The 14,036-nt window shown below is 33.6% G+C and overlaps 1 protein-coding gene across 5 annotated transcripts in view; it reads left to right on the plus strand.

The window, feature by feature from the left end:
- Window positions 1–14,036, plus strand: part of Pak (serine/threonine-protein kinase PAK 3-like protein) — a 392,921-nt gene that overhangs the window by 230,103 nt on the left and 148,782 nt on the right. The window lies entirely within an intron of this gene.

Genomic DNA, 14,036 nt, shown 5'->3' on the forward strand with positions numbered 1-14,036 from the left:
AATAATGTGAGAAATTATAAATTATAATGAATACCAAGAATTTAATTATAAATGTCAGTTTAATTTTTTTACTGAAAAACTTTAGTTTCTGAAGATCCTTACATATATCTCGCACCATGATTTTTGAACTTTAATTTTGGGGAAAAAGGTGCAAGTTATGTTTGAGTAAATACAGTAATCAAATATATACGTATGTACATTCCTTAATATTAAGTTATTTTCCTTGACCCTTCTAAAACATCAGATAGAATCATATTCATGAAGTTTAAATTATAATTGAGCACAGTGTATACATCTAGTTTTTAAAAATCTTTCTAAATACAAGGTAAAATTCAGTACTATTTTATTTATAAGACCATTATAGAGAGCAAATATTTGATGCACGCATGCAGCACACACACATGCACACAAAATATTCATGTAGAATTTTTGTAGTTTCATCTGACAGTAAAAGACACTTTCTTTAGCTGTTATTTTTAATATATCTTTATTTAAAAAAATTTTTTTCTGTCTTTATTCATTCAGTCTTCTCTTTCGGCTTACTTAAATCAAAGTAATGTAGTTGGAAAACTTCACCTGATTTGGTATACATATTTCAGTGAGAGCTATTATATGAAAGCTTGGTATGTTGTGACATAATTCCTTTCTCCCCCCCTCACCCCTTCCCACAATAAGATATGTTATGGTGTTAAAAAGTATAAGAAACTACAGTTATTAAACAAAGAAAAATATACACATTCACTACTTCTGTATAAAAATTTACTGGTAGATTTGTTATGGTGATAAACAAAATTTCTATATATTTTGCTGTTTATTGACAACTTTATCAGAAGATAAATGTACCAAAGAATATACTGTGAAATAATGTCGATTGCACCATTATAAAATATTATTCTTTACTTCAATTTATCGTCTCTTGTTTAATTTTTGCTCTATCTCTCTTAAATTTTTTACTTTATTTCTTTTGTTCACTAAAATTTTCTTTTAAGTTCTACTAATTTCTCAGATACGCACGCATTTAATACTTTATTCAACTTAACAATAATCTGCTTATCTTAGGCCCCACAATTAATCCTTTCTAATCTTACGTATGTTTGCTCTGTTAGTGTAAGACCCTTGGTTTTAGTCTTGGTTTTATAATTTAGAGAAATTTATTTGTTTTATGACTGCACCACTCTAAATTATCTATACAGCATGAGAATTAAAGTTTGAATATATATAAGATCTGAATCTTAATTTAATTAATTCCTTAAAAGCTAGTCATGGCAATTCTTACTTTAATCTGGCTCGCAGGTTCGATATTTATTTGGAAACAGTGCATTGGCTAATAGGGGTGCTTGAGGGTCAAAGCTGTATAACTGAGAGGAGACCTCCACATAGCCTTTAAAGGAATGCGGAGAACCAACCAGGGCTTCTGACCTAATTCCAATCCTCACCTTCTCGTGGTGCACCCTGTTGAGTATCTACTTGGATACTGAACAAACAAGGATGGGCGGGCAATTTGGGATTTAGCTGACCAAATTGTATTCTTATTGGTTAAACCATAATAAAAAATGATGGTACAACATGACAAAATTTCATGCCGGCTGGGGCGTCGCACGGTTAAACAAGGCCCCCATTGTTTTCACCAGGGAACCAGGGCAAACAGCAAAAAGTCAGCTACAGGAACAAATCTGAAAACACACTCCAATTCAACATCACCAGAGTTATTACTAACACCATGTTCCAACATAAAAATGTGCACAAATTCACATGGAGAGAAGAGGCAAGGAATAAGAAAAGTCTCATTGACTATGTTATTGTCGATAGTGATGTTTTCTTGCTGATGCAGAACACCAGAATGTACAGAGGATTTAAAATTGGAAGTGATCACTATTTAGTCCTGAGCAGGATAAAATTGAATTTCATATTGAAAAGAATAGCATGTAAGAAAGTTTGAAAGCGAATAAAAGTTGAGCAGCTCTCAGATGCGAACTGTAGACTAAAATACACAAAGATTATTGAAGAAAAAATGAAAGAGTTTGAGAACAGGAATCAAACCTTGGAGATTCGGTGGCAAGCCTTGAAGAAAGCCCTGATTGATTCAGCTAGAGAGGCATGTGGTGAAGGTTGTCTGCAAGGATAGAAAAATTAGAACTCCATGGTGGACACAGGAAGTTAAAGAGGCAGTGAAGGAAAAGAAGAAAGCCTATCAAAAGTTCCTGGCAAATAAGTCCGCTTGTGCTCTTAGAGAATACAGAGACAAATGCAAGAATGCTGAACACTGTGTAAAACTAGCTAAACAAAATTCTAAGTCATGGGAGGACTTTGGCAAGAATATAGAAAATAAATATCAAGAAGGTGGCAAAATATTCTGGAGGTTGTTGAAGAAGCTTAGGAATGGAAGAAAGAAAGAGTGTTGTAAAAGGAGTTAGAGATGATAAAGGTGACATGAAAATGGGAGAAAAAGATATCCTTGAAGTATGGAGTAATTTCTCTGAAAAACTGCTAAATGAAACAAGCAGTGATGACAGCACAGTGGTAAGAAACACTGATCAGACATGCAGTCAGGAACACATATCTATACTTGAAGTAGAAAAAGCTATCAGAGGCTTGAAATGTGGAAAGGCAGCATGAGTAGATGATATTCGACCAGAAATGCTGAAGTATGGTGGTATAAAAGTCTTAAAGTGGCTGTACTGCATAGTTCAGAAAGCCTGGACAGAGGGACGAATTCCCGATGATTGGGGTAGAGCTCTCATAGTACCCATATATAAAAAGGGAAATAAAACTGGATGTGAGTGTTCCTGGCAAGATCTATGCAAGTATACATGAGAAACGGTTGAGAAGAATTGTGGAAGAAAAGCTGGGTGAAGAACAAGCTGGATTCAGGCCAAATAGAAGCTGTCAGGATCAAATCTTCACTTTACGAGAAATAGTCGAGAAAGCATAGGAATATAACAGAGATCTGTATTTAAGTTTAGTCGATTTGGAAAAGGCATATGACAAGATGCCAAGAGAGAAGTTATTCAATACGCTACAGTTATATGGTGCCAATGGGGCATTATATCAAGCAATACTTAATCTTTATTTGAGTTTTAAGTCAGCAGTTAGAATTGAAGGAAGTATAGGAAGATGGTTTAATGTTAAATCTGGTGTGAGACAAGGATGTACATTATCCCCTCTGTTATTCATTATCTATATGGATCACATTATGAAGGAAAGTGGTATTAAACATGATATCAAAATTGGAGATGTTAATGTCAGCTCTTTGCTTTATGCTGATGATGATATACTTCTAAATAAATCTGCTACAAGTCTGCAAGATTCTCTGACTAAATTGAATAGCTGTTGTAATAGATATGGTATGAAGGTCAGCAATAAAAAGATAAAGACAATGAAAATAGGCAGAATCGTTGAAAATGTCAACTATGTTGTGAATGGAGAACCTGGTGAACAAGTAAAATATTTCAGCTACTTAGGCATGATTTTTAGTGAAGATGGTAAATTAAATATAGAAATAGACGATAGAATCAGCAAAGCTGGTATGGTGGGAAGTCAATTGAATAAATTCATATGGAATAAGAGAGAAATTAGTCGGAACACTAAATTAGCTGTATACAAGACAGTGTTCAAACCAGTTTTAACTTATGGATCAGAAGTAAAACACTTGACCAAAGACTAGAGACCGCAGATATGAGAGTCCTGAGAAAGATTATAGGCGTGAACAGATGGCATCAATGGCAATACCATATTAAAAAAATGAGGATATTAGGAAAGAACTTGACATTGTCAACATCCAGGAATGCATTAGTAGAGCTAATCTCAGGTGGTATGGTCACATGAACAGAATGGGCGAAGAAAGATTAGCAAAACAAGTGTTCTCTGCCAGGTTGACAGGAAAACGACCCACTGGAAGACCAAGATACAGTTGGATTGATACGGTACAAAGTGCCTTAGACAATAGAAATATAAGATCTGATAATGTTGAAGTCTTGACAAGTAACAGACTGATTTGGAGGAAAATTGTGGATAGGAAGTTAGTAATGATGTATTTTTTTTTTTTTTTTTTTCATGTAGTATTATCATATCCTGTACACCTCCTTGAGGTACATGGCAGGAATTTGATGATGATGCATTGGCTAATAGATCAGGCAAGAGATTTACACAAACAAAACATGTTTATTTTAAGCTAAGTCAATTTTTTACAATGCATTTAGACAAATATCAAATAAAAGCTCTAAAAGACCTATCACTTGCTCAGTATACAACATTTATAATTTGGCATCACACATATACAATACTTAATCAACTTATTTACACCACTTAGCTATCTTGAGCTGCTTCTTTCGTTATACTTAACCTAACATTCTATTTAGGTATACATAAGTTAACATTTAGTTTCTCTCTCTGTTCCCGTAACTTAATCATTAACTAATCACAATTTTTACCTCAGCAAGTATACATGCAATCTCAAGTGCAACTACTGTGACATTAACAGATCAGAGCTTACTCACATGTGCATTTCATATACAGTCCTAACAACTTGGATGATACTTCGATAAGTTCTGCTATGCTTTGCCTTTCTTTCTGGGTGCTGGCTATAATTTGGATGGCCCTTGGCAGTCTTTCTGTTGCAGTTTTCCTGGGGAAAATGTAGATTGAACCACTGTTGGAGCCTTGAATTCCTCATGTATGTAGCACGTTCAGCAGCTACTTGAAATACATAGGATGGTAATGCCTTCACCTGGGCACGCCTTGACACGAACAAAGTTGAGAGAGTGTATGTGTGAGAGAGAAAGAGAGCTCCAAGAGCCAGAGCACTTTTATAGCTCCATTCAATCTTTGTTCTTTGGCCATAACTCTCTGGATCTTCTGTATACATGATGACATCACTTGGGCTACCTTCTTTTTTGGCAGCAATTTTCTACATTTGTATGACCTTTCGAACTTTTGTTCTTACTGGGTCAAACATAATCTGGGCTAATCCCTTATTTTCTGTTACACATACACTTACAATATACATCCCCCCCCCCCCCCCCAGCTTAATCGTAGAATTATTACATTAGTTTAAAAACTTTACAAATTCTGATTTCTACATGATTTAGAACCTATGTAAAAGCAATTGCGGGAATTTGTATAACAATTTCCCATGAGAGATTTTACAATACAAAACAATCTGAACACTTCTAACAGCAATTGTTTTAAAATATATCTCATTAACATAGATTAGTCACTGCACTATTTGATACATCAAGTGCAAAATCTTCATTGTCGCAAGGTTTTGAGATGTGTATATAAAATGGCTTAGGTGTTGGATTATTCATAATAAGCACTTCATGGTATAAACAACACCAAGAGAGGAAAATAATTTCTTGAACTTAATATTTCACTGGTTTTCTGACTATCTTCAGAACATAAATTATAACTGTTACAAGAACACACACGTTCAACTAAATTGTTAAAAACAGTTCAAGTTGCAATTGAAATAAAACTAATGTCCTAATATAGCACCCTTATGGGTGAAATAATCATAAAGTTAATTTGGAGAAAAGTGAGGCTATCTGGTCTTAAAATGATTGTCTCTCAATTCTTTGAGAAATTTGTACAACCATACTTATTGAGGTTGGAAGTGTGCTTCATAGCCAATACTGATTCTAAAAATAGTTTCTTAGACCTATAATGACTTGTGATATCGATTCTTCTTCCACTTAATCTGATGGTTTGCCAGTTCTAACTTGCCATACAGATGATTACAGATGTTAACTATCTATCAATCTGTCCATAGTAGGCTAAACCACAAGCACAAAAACTTTATAGACTGCAGATTATACAAGAAAATGGAGTTGTTGTTAAGGAGAATTGATGGAGGGAGCTAGCTGAACAAGTAACTTGAAAGTGGCATGGAAATTATATTTCAAGAGAACCTTTACCTTTTCTGATGTACTCTTAATATATGGGATGGATATAGTCTTGCTGTGATCCTGTATGTTGGTTGCAAGCTGGTTGAATGTGCATGCATTATTATATTTAGTTTATACAGGTTGTAGCCATTGGCTAGAAAGGTGGTGGGAAGGTCCCTGAGCTGAGTTTTAAGGATGGTGTCATTTGAACAAATAGTCTTGGCTTGGTGAGTAAGTGTTTTGATAATGCCATACTGTAAGATTAACACAGAAGTTCAATTCAGCAAAAGGTAGATGTATTTATATGTGGATAAGTTTAGCCCTAATCCAAGAACAGATTGGCAGCACCTGAGTTGAGCTAGTGTAAAACAACTACACCATCACTATTTTGCAGGAAGAATTTTTGAAAATCCTTAATCCAGAATGGTAATCTATTATGTATACCATCCCTGAAATGATGCTATTTAAAGAATTAAAAAAAAAAACACTGTGGGCTGCCATTTGAAAAATTAGAAGCGTTTCACATGCCACTTCCAGACTGCATCTACAGATAGCATGTAGTGATAAATCTATCATCATGGCCACTCTGAGATGCTGTCAGTGCACTCAGTTCAGTCAAGGGCATAATTTCAACATCACCCCCCCCCCCTCTCCAAGTACCAGTTTTGAAAGTAATGCCTAGCATGGAATCTGGTATCTTTGATTTTCCACCCACAGTAGCTAATAACATTCATCATGATGTGGCTAGTATTCTGACAAAAGCCAAGCCTTCTATAAGTACCATTCAACCTAAAGAAGTTGTGTGTGTGTGTGTGTGTGTGTGTGTGTGTGTGTGTGTGTGTGTGTGTGTGTGTGTATCAGGGGCGGAATATTCCTGGTGTGTGGTGCTCATCTACGAAATATCAGTATCACCGATATTATATTTTTGCATTTATTCCCATTAAAGACTCACCCAATTGTTTGCAAACTTCACGCGCGATTCCTAAAATTGAACACAGTATACTGTACTAATTCTTCATTGTCCTCTTCACGAGGGTAATAAAGCATTAGTGCTTCATGAAGAAGGCACTTTTCAATGCGCAAACATTGCGTCACATTCGCGTTTATAGCCCGGGTATGCTTTCAAAATGCATACACCTTTGAGCCATTCGAAATGATGTACAGAGGGCATAGCGTGTCAAATTCTTAGTGTTGTATTATTTTTAAACCACTGAGAAGGCGTGACTAGGTGAGCTTAAATTTTGAGCTCACTCAGCACCTAGCGTCTGTAATTGGTTATTGTTTCAACCAATCCAATTGAATGTTGTCATGAGTTAAGAGATTACTATAACCGATGGCTTTATTACAAACAGCTGTTACACATGTTTTTTGGAACTGAAAATTTGAAAGTGGTTGTTAGGAGAAAAACACTAATTATTTTTTCTTTTGTTTGGGCAGTATATTATCTGTTGAGGTTGCAGAGTTTTTTAACGGTATAGAGACATTTTTATTCTAGTCTTCAGAAACAATAGACAGTAAAAAATATCTATTCCTGAATAAAAATGAATATTCCGTGTATTATAAAACGTTGTTGATCTACAACAAAATACCAGCATATGTGAGATTGAGAAGACAGAAGTACCACTGATACTAAAAAAAAATAAACAAAATAAAATTCTTGGAAAACAGAGCGAAATATACACAAACACATAACATGTGCAACAAATTTTACGAGATGATTTGCTGCTCCATCAAACCATATTTATTCTTGCAATACTTTCTCTCTCTCTCTCATAAGTATTTTTTGTTTTTAACTCTGCCATCATAAATTCATTTATTCATGTTTAGAATTTATAGGATCGTGCTATTTGCTCTACCCAGCAACTTATAGGACACACATATCACAAATGATAATTATTCGTTTTTCCATTAGTGAAAGTGTTTCTAAGCACAGTTATTCCTTCCTATTCTCACATGTCTTATAAATGATGGTTCACATATTTTCATCTTTGAGTATTTCAAATATACCAACCAAATATAGTATTCTCCTTCATTGTTGTTTTCTAATCAATCATAAAACAGATTGTTCTCCCGCTCTATGCAGAAGTATTCAAAGTTATCCTGCAGTTAATTGCATTGGACCAATTAAGATGAGTGCTGATGCACTATGCCCTCTCAAAACTTTCATACATTGATAAAAATGCAATCGCGTGGTCATGGGAGTCCATGGGGGGGGGGACATTTTCCCCAGGATTGATTAAAAAATTCTACAAATTATAATTGTAAAATTGATTGAGATATGTAATCTTACACCCACGACCCTGGGAAAGCTGTGTCTGTCTTAAAACTTTATTATGGGTTGGCCTGTTGCAGGGTAGCCATAGAACACGTGTTTTATTGCAGTAATAAAACACGTGTTCCTGTGTTTTTGGTTCATCTTTTTCAGATTTGTGAACAGTGACTGGTTAGTTTGCCCTCTGTCTAAGTTACAGAGTGAAGTGTGAATTGTAAATTTATAGTGAAACAAATTTAAACAAAAAAAAAATACATTTTTAAAAGGTAAGTGCGATTTTTTTACATTTAAACTGAAATATTTTAATTTAGGATTCATTAGTTGATTTTTAATAAAATATGCCAGTCATTTTTTTAATATATGAAATTGTTCTAAAAACTATTAATTCTGAATACATTTTTTTTCCCCAAGAATTAAATATCATTAAAATCGTTGCAAAATGAAAATAATGTATTTATAGTTTACATCAACAAATGATTACATAAAAAAAGCTAAAAGACGTTTATTGATGTAATTATTTGTCTCCAAGCTCCCCCCCCCCCCCCTCCTGGAAAACATGACAGCACACCCAACCAAAATGATCATGCAACACCACTGATATATATATAATAATCAAAGCAGATAAAGGAAATGCAACTATTATTATGCACCAAACAGATTATAACAGAAAAATGAATCGCCTCCTTAAGGACTCCTCTACTTATCAGATTATATATTGGGATCTCACAAATCGCAAGAGAAAAAGTGTAGACATTGTTAAATATAAAAAAAAGTTACACCTTGATTCAAAGCAATTTCTGAAAAACTAAAATCTTACATAGAACTTTCTCATACCACCAGGATATAACTCTGCCTTTAGTGATCTTTCTTGATTTGGAAAGGAAAATTATATTTCCAGAAATACATTTTAGGGATGATTCTCTGTTATCTCCTCCAGTCACTGGTTTATCCATGGAAAAGTTCAAAGACGTTCTGTCGCAAACCACACATATGATGGCAATATTTGAATATGTTTATTTCTTGGTTGAAATATATATATATATATATATATATATTTTACAAAGTATTGCTGATAACTTTATATATATATATATATATATATATATATATATTTCAACTTTTTGGTTGAAAAGGATAACAAACTTCCGTTTTTCCTTTCTTTTGGTGTTACACGGTGATCAGCATTCATTTTAGGAAATTATGGACTTACTATAGTAAGCTGTGCCATAGGTGTATCGAATCTTGTATATCTCAGGGTATTTTTCAAGCGAAACACAGCCTTTTGGCAAATGTAGAAAATTCTATAATCTGAACAGGTTTAAAAGCACTGATAATGTTGGCTTGTTTTAGAAATCATACTATGTTTTGAAACTTTGCCAGTATAAGGTAAGGAAATTGTGCCTTTATAATCGGTATTTGTAATCATACAAGGTGGATTTTCAGATAGGAGTAATTTATTTACTAAATTTTCCGAGTAACCATTTTGAAGGAATTGGCTTACTCAACTCATCCAAAGATCCACTCCCTCCGCTAGCCCACCCTGGAGTATACAGTATTTATTACGCCTGTAATCTACCATATACAGGGGAAACAGGATGCACAATTCTGATAGGAATTGTTATTATCTATCAAATTGATATATTAACTATCAAATAGATAATAGAAAGCAGAGGTATATCATTAAAAATCTGTAGAAAAGTAGTTCATTTTCATCAACTAGCTATTTTCATCAACTTCAGCAAAAACTGAGAATTAATCTGACCTTAAAGAACAGTGCTACAAGAATAATTTTAAAAAAAGAAAAGAGAGAGAAATAAAGGGGGGAAAAAAAAAGATGAATTTAAAATCTTCTCTTCAGCCAATTCCTTCAAAATGGTTACTCGGAAAATTTAGTAAATAAATTACTCCTCTCTGAAAATCCACCTTGTATAATTACAAATACTGATTATAAAGGCACAATTTCCTTACCTTATACTAGCAAAGTTTCAAAATTTCTAAAACAAGCCAACGTTATCAGTGCTTTTAAACCTATTCTGATTATAGAATTTTCTACATTTGCCAAAAGGCTGTTTGAAAAATACCCTGAGATATACAAGATTCGATACACCTGTGGCACAGCTTACTGTAGTAAGTCCATAATTTCTAAAATGAATGCTGATCACCGTGTAACACAAAGAAAGGAAAAATGGAAGTTTGTTATCCTTTTCAATATCCATAAGTGAACTTAATTTTAGGAATACAGTTGTTGAGAAAACCACCAGATTCTTCTAGGTCTTTTAGAATATGCTTCCAAGAAATAAACACATTCAGATATTGCCACCATATGTGTGGTTTGTGACAGAATGCCTTTGAACTTTTCCATGTATAAACCAGTGATTGGAGGAGATAGCAGAGAATCATCCCTAAAATGTATTTCTGGAAATACAATTTTCCTTTCCAAGTCAAGAAAGATCACTAAAGGTAGCGTTATATCCTGGTGGTATGACAAAGTTCTCTGCAAGGTTTTAGTTTTTTAGCAATCTTTTTGAGTCAAGATGTAACTTTTTTTTTTATTTTTTTACGATGTCTACACTTTACAATGTGGCATTACTTCAGACAGACTAGAAGTTTTGAGATCTGTAAAAAATAAAATAAAAATAATATATATGAAAAAATGCTGGGAGACATTGAGCATGAAAGAAGGGATAAAAGTGGGCTCATGTACATGTTTTCTCAGAATATCTTTAAATATATTGATTATCTCTCTCGTTGTCTTATATGGAAGATGGTCTATTTTCAGGGACATTAAGGAATCTTTGGAGGTTGATATAATTGCATGGCACCTTATACAGGAATCCCTCTGGAAGTCTTATATGTTGCTATAACTTTCTTAGATCTTCATTTTGCCAATAACCATCTATTGAAACTTGTGCAACAATGAATGTTTCACACTTGATGCATGAAATGATATGCATGTGAGTAATCTACATTACTATTTTGACAACTACTGTTAGAAGTAAGCAGTTTTTTTGTTTATGCTTCCTTACCTTTATGTTCCTGATGATGCTGCTAGTAAACAGTGAAACATGTAGATGCTTGATTATGAAATGAAACATGAAATTCCTTCAAGTCACTTTAGACCTCCAGTGAGTAGAGTTGTGATCTGTCACCAGGAAATGGAAATTCTCTACCAACTTGAAGACATTTACATGCATCTTTGCTGCATTGAGGTTGAAGCTACAGCATTGTTGGTTTAAGAGCAGAGACTTTATTCACTCAGTTAAACATACTGGTTTAGATAAATATGTTCGTACTTATCACAAACTGTTTTTATCTGATCCACAAATGAAAGGTCACAAGACCTATAGCACATCAGTGCTGAATGCATGTAAGAGATAAGAAGAAAGAAGAAATTTTACGTTTTTTTTTAATTTTTTATAGTTGAAGGTTATAGTCTTTGAGGAAGACAAAGTGCAGGAGCTGTTCTAGACAACAGAGGTAGAGGTGAACGATAAACGAATGTTCATGAGCAGTTGCCCTTCTGATTTTTGAAGAAAGTAGAGGAATGATAGTGGCCAATTCAACAGAATATTGATCAGGAAAGTACCTGTAGAAGAGGTATAATGCAAAAACTGGAATTCTGTGTGAAAGAGAGAGAGAGAAATTATTCATCATTATTGATCAATTTGATTGTCCTTTTCTGAACATCATCATTATACAGTGCTAGTGAGGCATTGGGTTAACCATTACTAAAATGTGAACTGTAGTCCATATTTTGGCAGTTTTGGAGCTTATACAGTGTTAGTAATCATCTAGGTGAAAAGTAATGCCTTGCATGGATAAGTGCTCAGAATTTTTTGGCAGAGGTGGCTAAGATGTTTTTTGTGGAAGGAAGGGGTGGAGGTACATTCCAATCCAAGAAATCTGATCATGTTTTGATATCTGACTGTTATCAAAAATAAGAGAAATGATGCAAACCATCTTGTGTGTAAATTATACAGGATTATGTTTTAGTAACATTAATGTTCATAAAATTATTTCCACCCCATTGAAGTGAAGATATCAGAGTTTAAGGCATTTATCATAAAGGATCTTGAGTGCTTCTAATGATCAAATGAGATGAATAATGAAGTGTACTGGCATCACTTTTAACTATAGGTGGCATTTGAAGTCAGTGAGAACAAGTCATTTATATACAGGGAGAAGAGAGTGGGTGAGTATAGATCCCTGGGATACTCCTTCATTAGTGGGGAAATCTGAATAGGGAAAACCATCCACCATGACATCTAGCAAATGACCTGAGAGGAAGCTAAGGAATTCCTAAATATTTAGGAATAGTGATTTAGTAATAATAATAATAATAATAAAAAAACTTACCAAAGTGCAACTGGAATAAGGAGAATTACAAAACTCATAAACAAGTGCTTTTAGGAACTTTAAAAATAGGAAAATGAACAAGAAATTTTATCACTTGGACATGAAAGAAAGAAAACCTTTAAGTTTTGACTAATAACTTTTCTGAGTAATGTTCTTAACACTTAAGCAAAAGAAATGAAATGAAAAAGAATGAGTCCATTTCATGGGGGCAGGGAACTCGGAATCAACATATTTTGCACACACATACATACATACATACATATATATATATATATATATATATATATATATATATATATATATATATATATATATATATATATATATATATATGGGAACTTCATATAAGTGGGTAATGTGGATCACAACATGACCACTGGTGGTGAATTCACTAACAGCTAGTATCAGGTTGCCATAAGAGTATTTAATTTAGTTAAGATTTAATTGGGATCACAACACAGGAAATTACATCCATGGCAATGGAAAATACATGGTAAGTATTCTGTATAAATCCTTTTGGTATAATTTATCGTGAGAAATAAGAAGAAAAAGAAACTGTTTAAATTACTGATTGAGGATTAGTCAGAAAACAGAAAAGCTAAATTGATGTGCATTGCAATCTCATCTTGAGTATCATTAGGTTCTTTTCCCATGAATGTAAAAGCTGGTTGGGAGTTTTTGGTTATTAAGATCCATGTTACTAGATGATATTTCATAATCTCCATTGTATCACTCCTTTATCATCTAGGTTCAGAAACGCTTCAGTATTCTGATAGCCCTGTTTTATGATTTGTAGCATTCTTAAGAACAGTATGAGTTATTGTCACTGGTATACTGCGCACACAGGGAATGTCTGTCATTCGCTTGTTACTTTGTCTAATGATCTCTCTTTTAACATTCAGTCCACAGCTAATATACTTTCTTTTATACACAGATGCTACCTTAGTACCAGTTCTTTTAAGATTTGTAGATATGTGCATTATCATCATGCTAATTATTATAAGCTAATTATCAATATTATCATAATGATAATATTGATAACAGTGCATTGGAGGTATATATATGGAGAAACTATTTGGTGTGCATGCATTTAGTTTTTTAATATGTATTCAGTTTCTAGACCACAAAAGTGCAGACTTGTATAGGATGGACTGCCTATATTAAATTCCATCATCATCAGATTTCTGCCATGTTCCTTCAAGGGGGGGTGTACAGGATACGATAGTACAACATGAAAAATTTACATCATTAACTTCTATCCGTAATCTTTATAGCATGCTGTGCTAAATAAGTTCATAGTATCAAATTGTTTCTTTAATCCTGTTATTTCTTCTCTATAATGAGAGTTGTTCTTTGACTTAATACCTATATTGAAGTCAGTATCATCTGGAAGGCATTCTACTTATCAATGCTGAAGACTTGTATTTAATTATTACAGTTTGTTTTGGTATTCATGTGAGATCGCCATGTTTTACTTGATGTATATGTTCATAATTACTGTATCTTGCAATTCATATCAGGTAATG

The sequence above is a fragment of the Typopeltis vanoorti genome, chromosome 21 (genome assembly GCF_054136105.1).
Source record: "Typopeltis vanoorti isolate ZY-2024b chromosome 21, IOZ_Tvanoo_1.0, whole genome shotgun sequence".
Classification (NCBI taxonomy): Eukaryota; Metazoa; Arthropoda; class Arachnida; order Uropygi; family Thelyphonidae; genus Typopeltis; species Typopeltis vanoorti.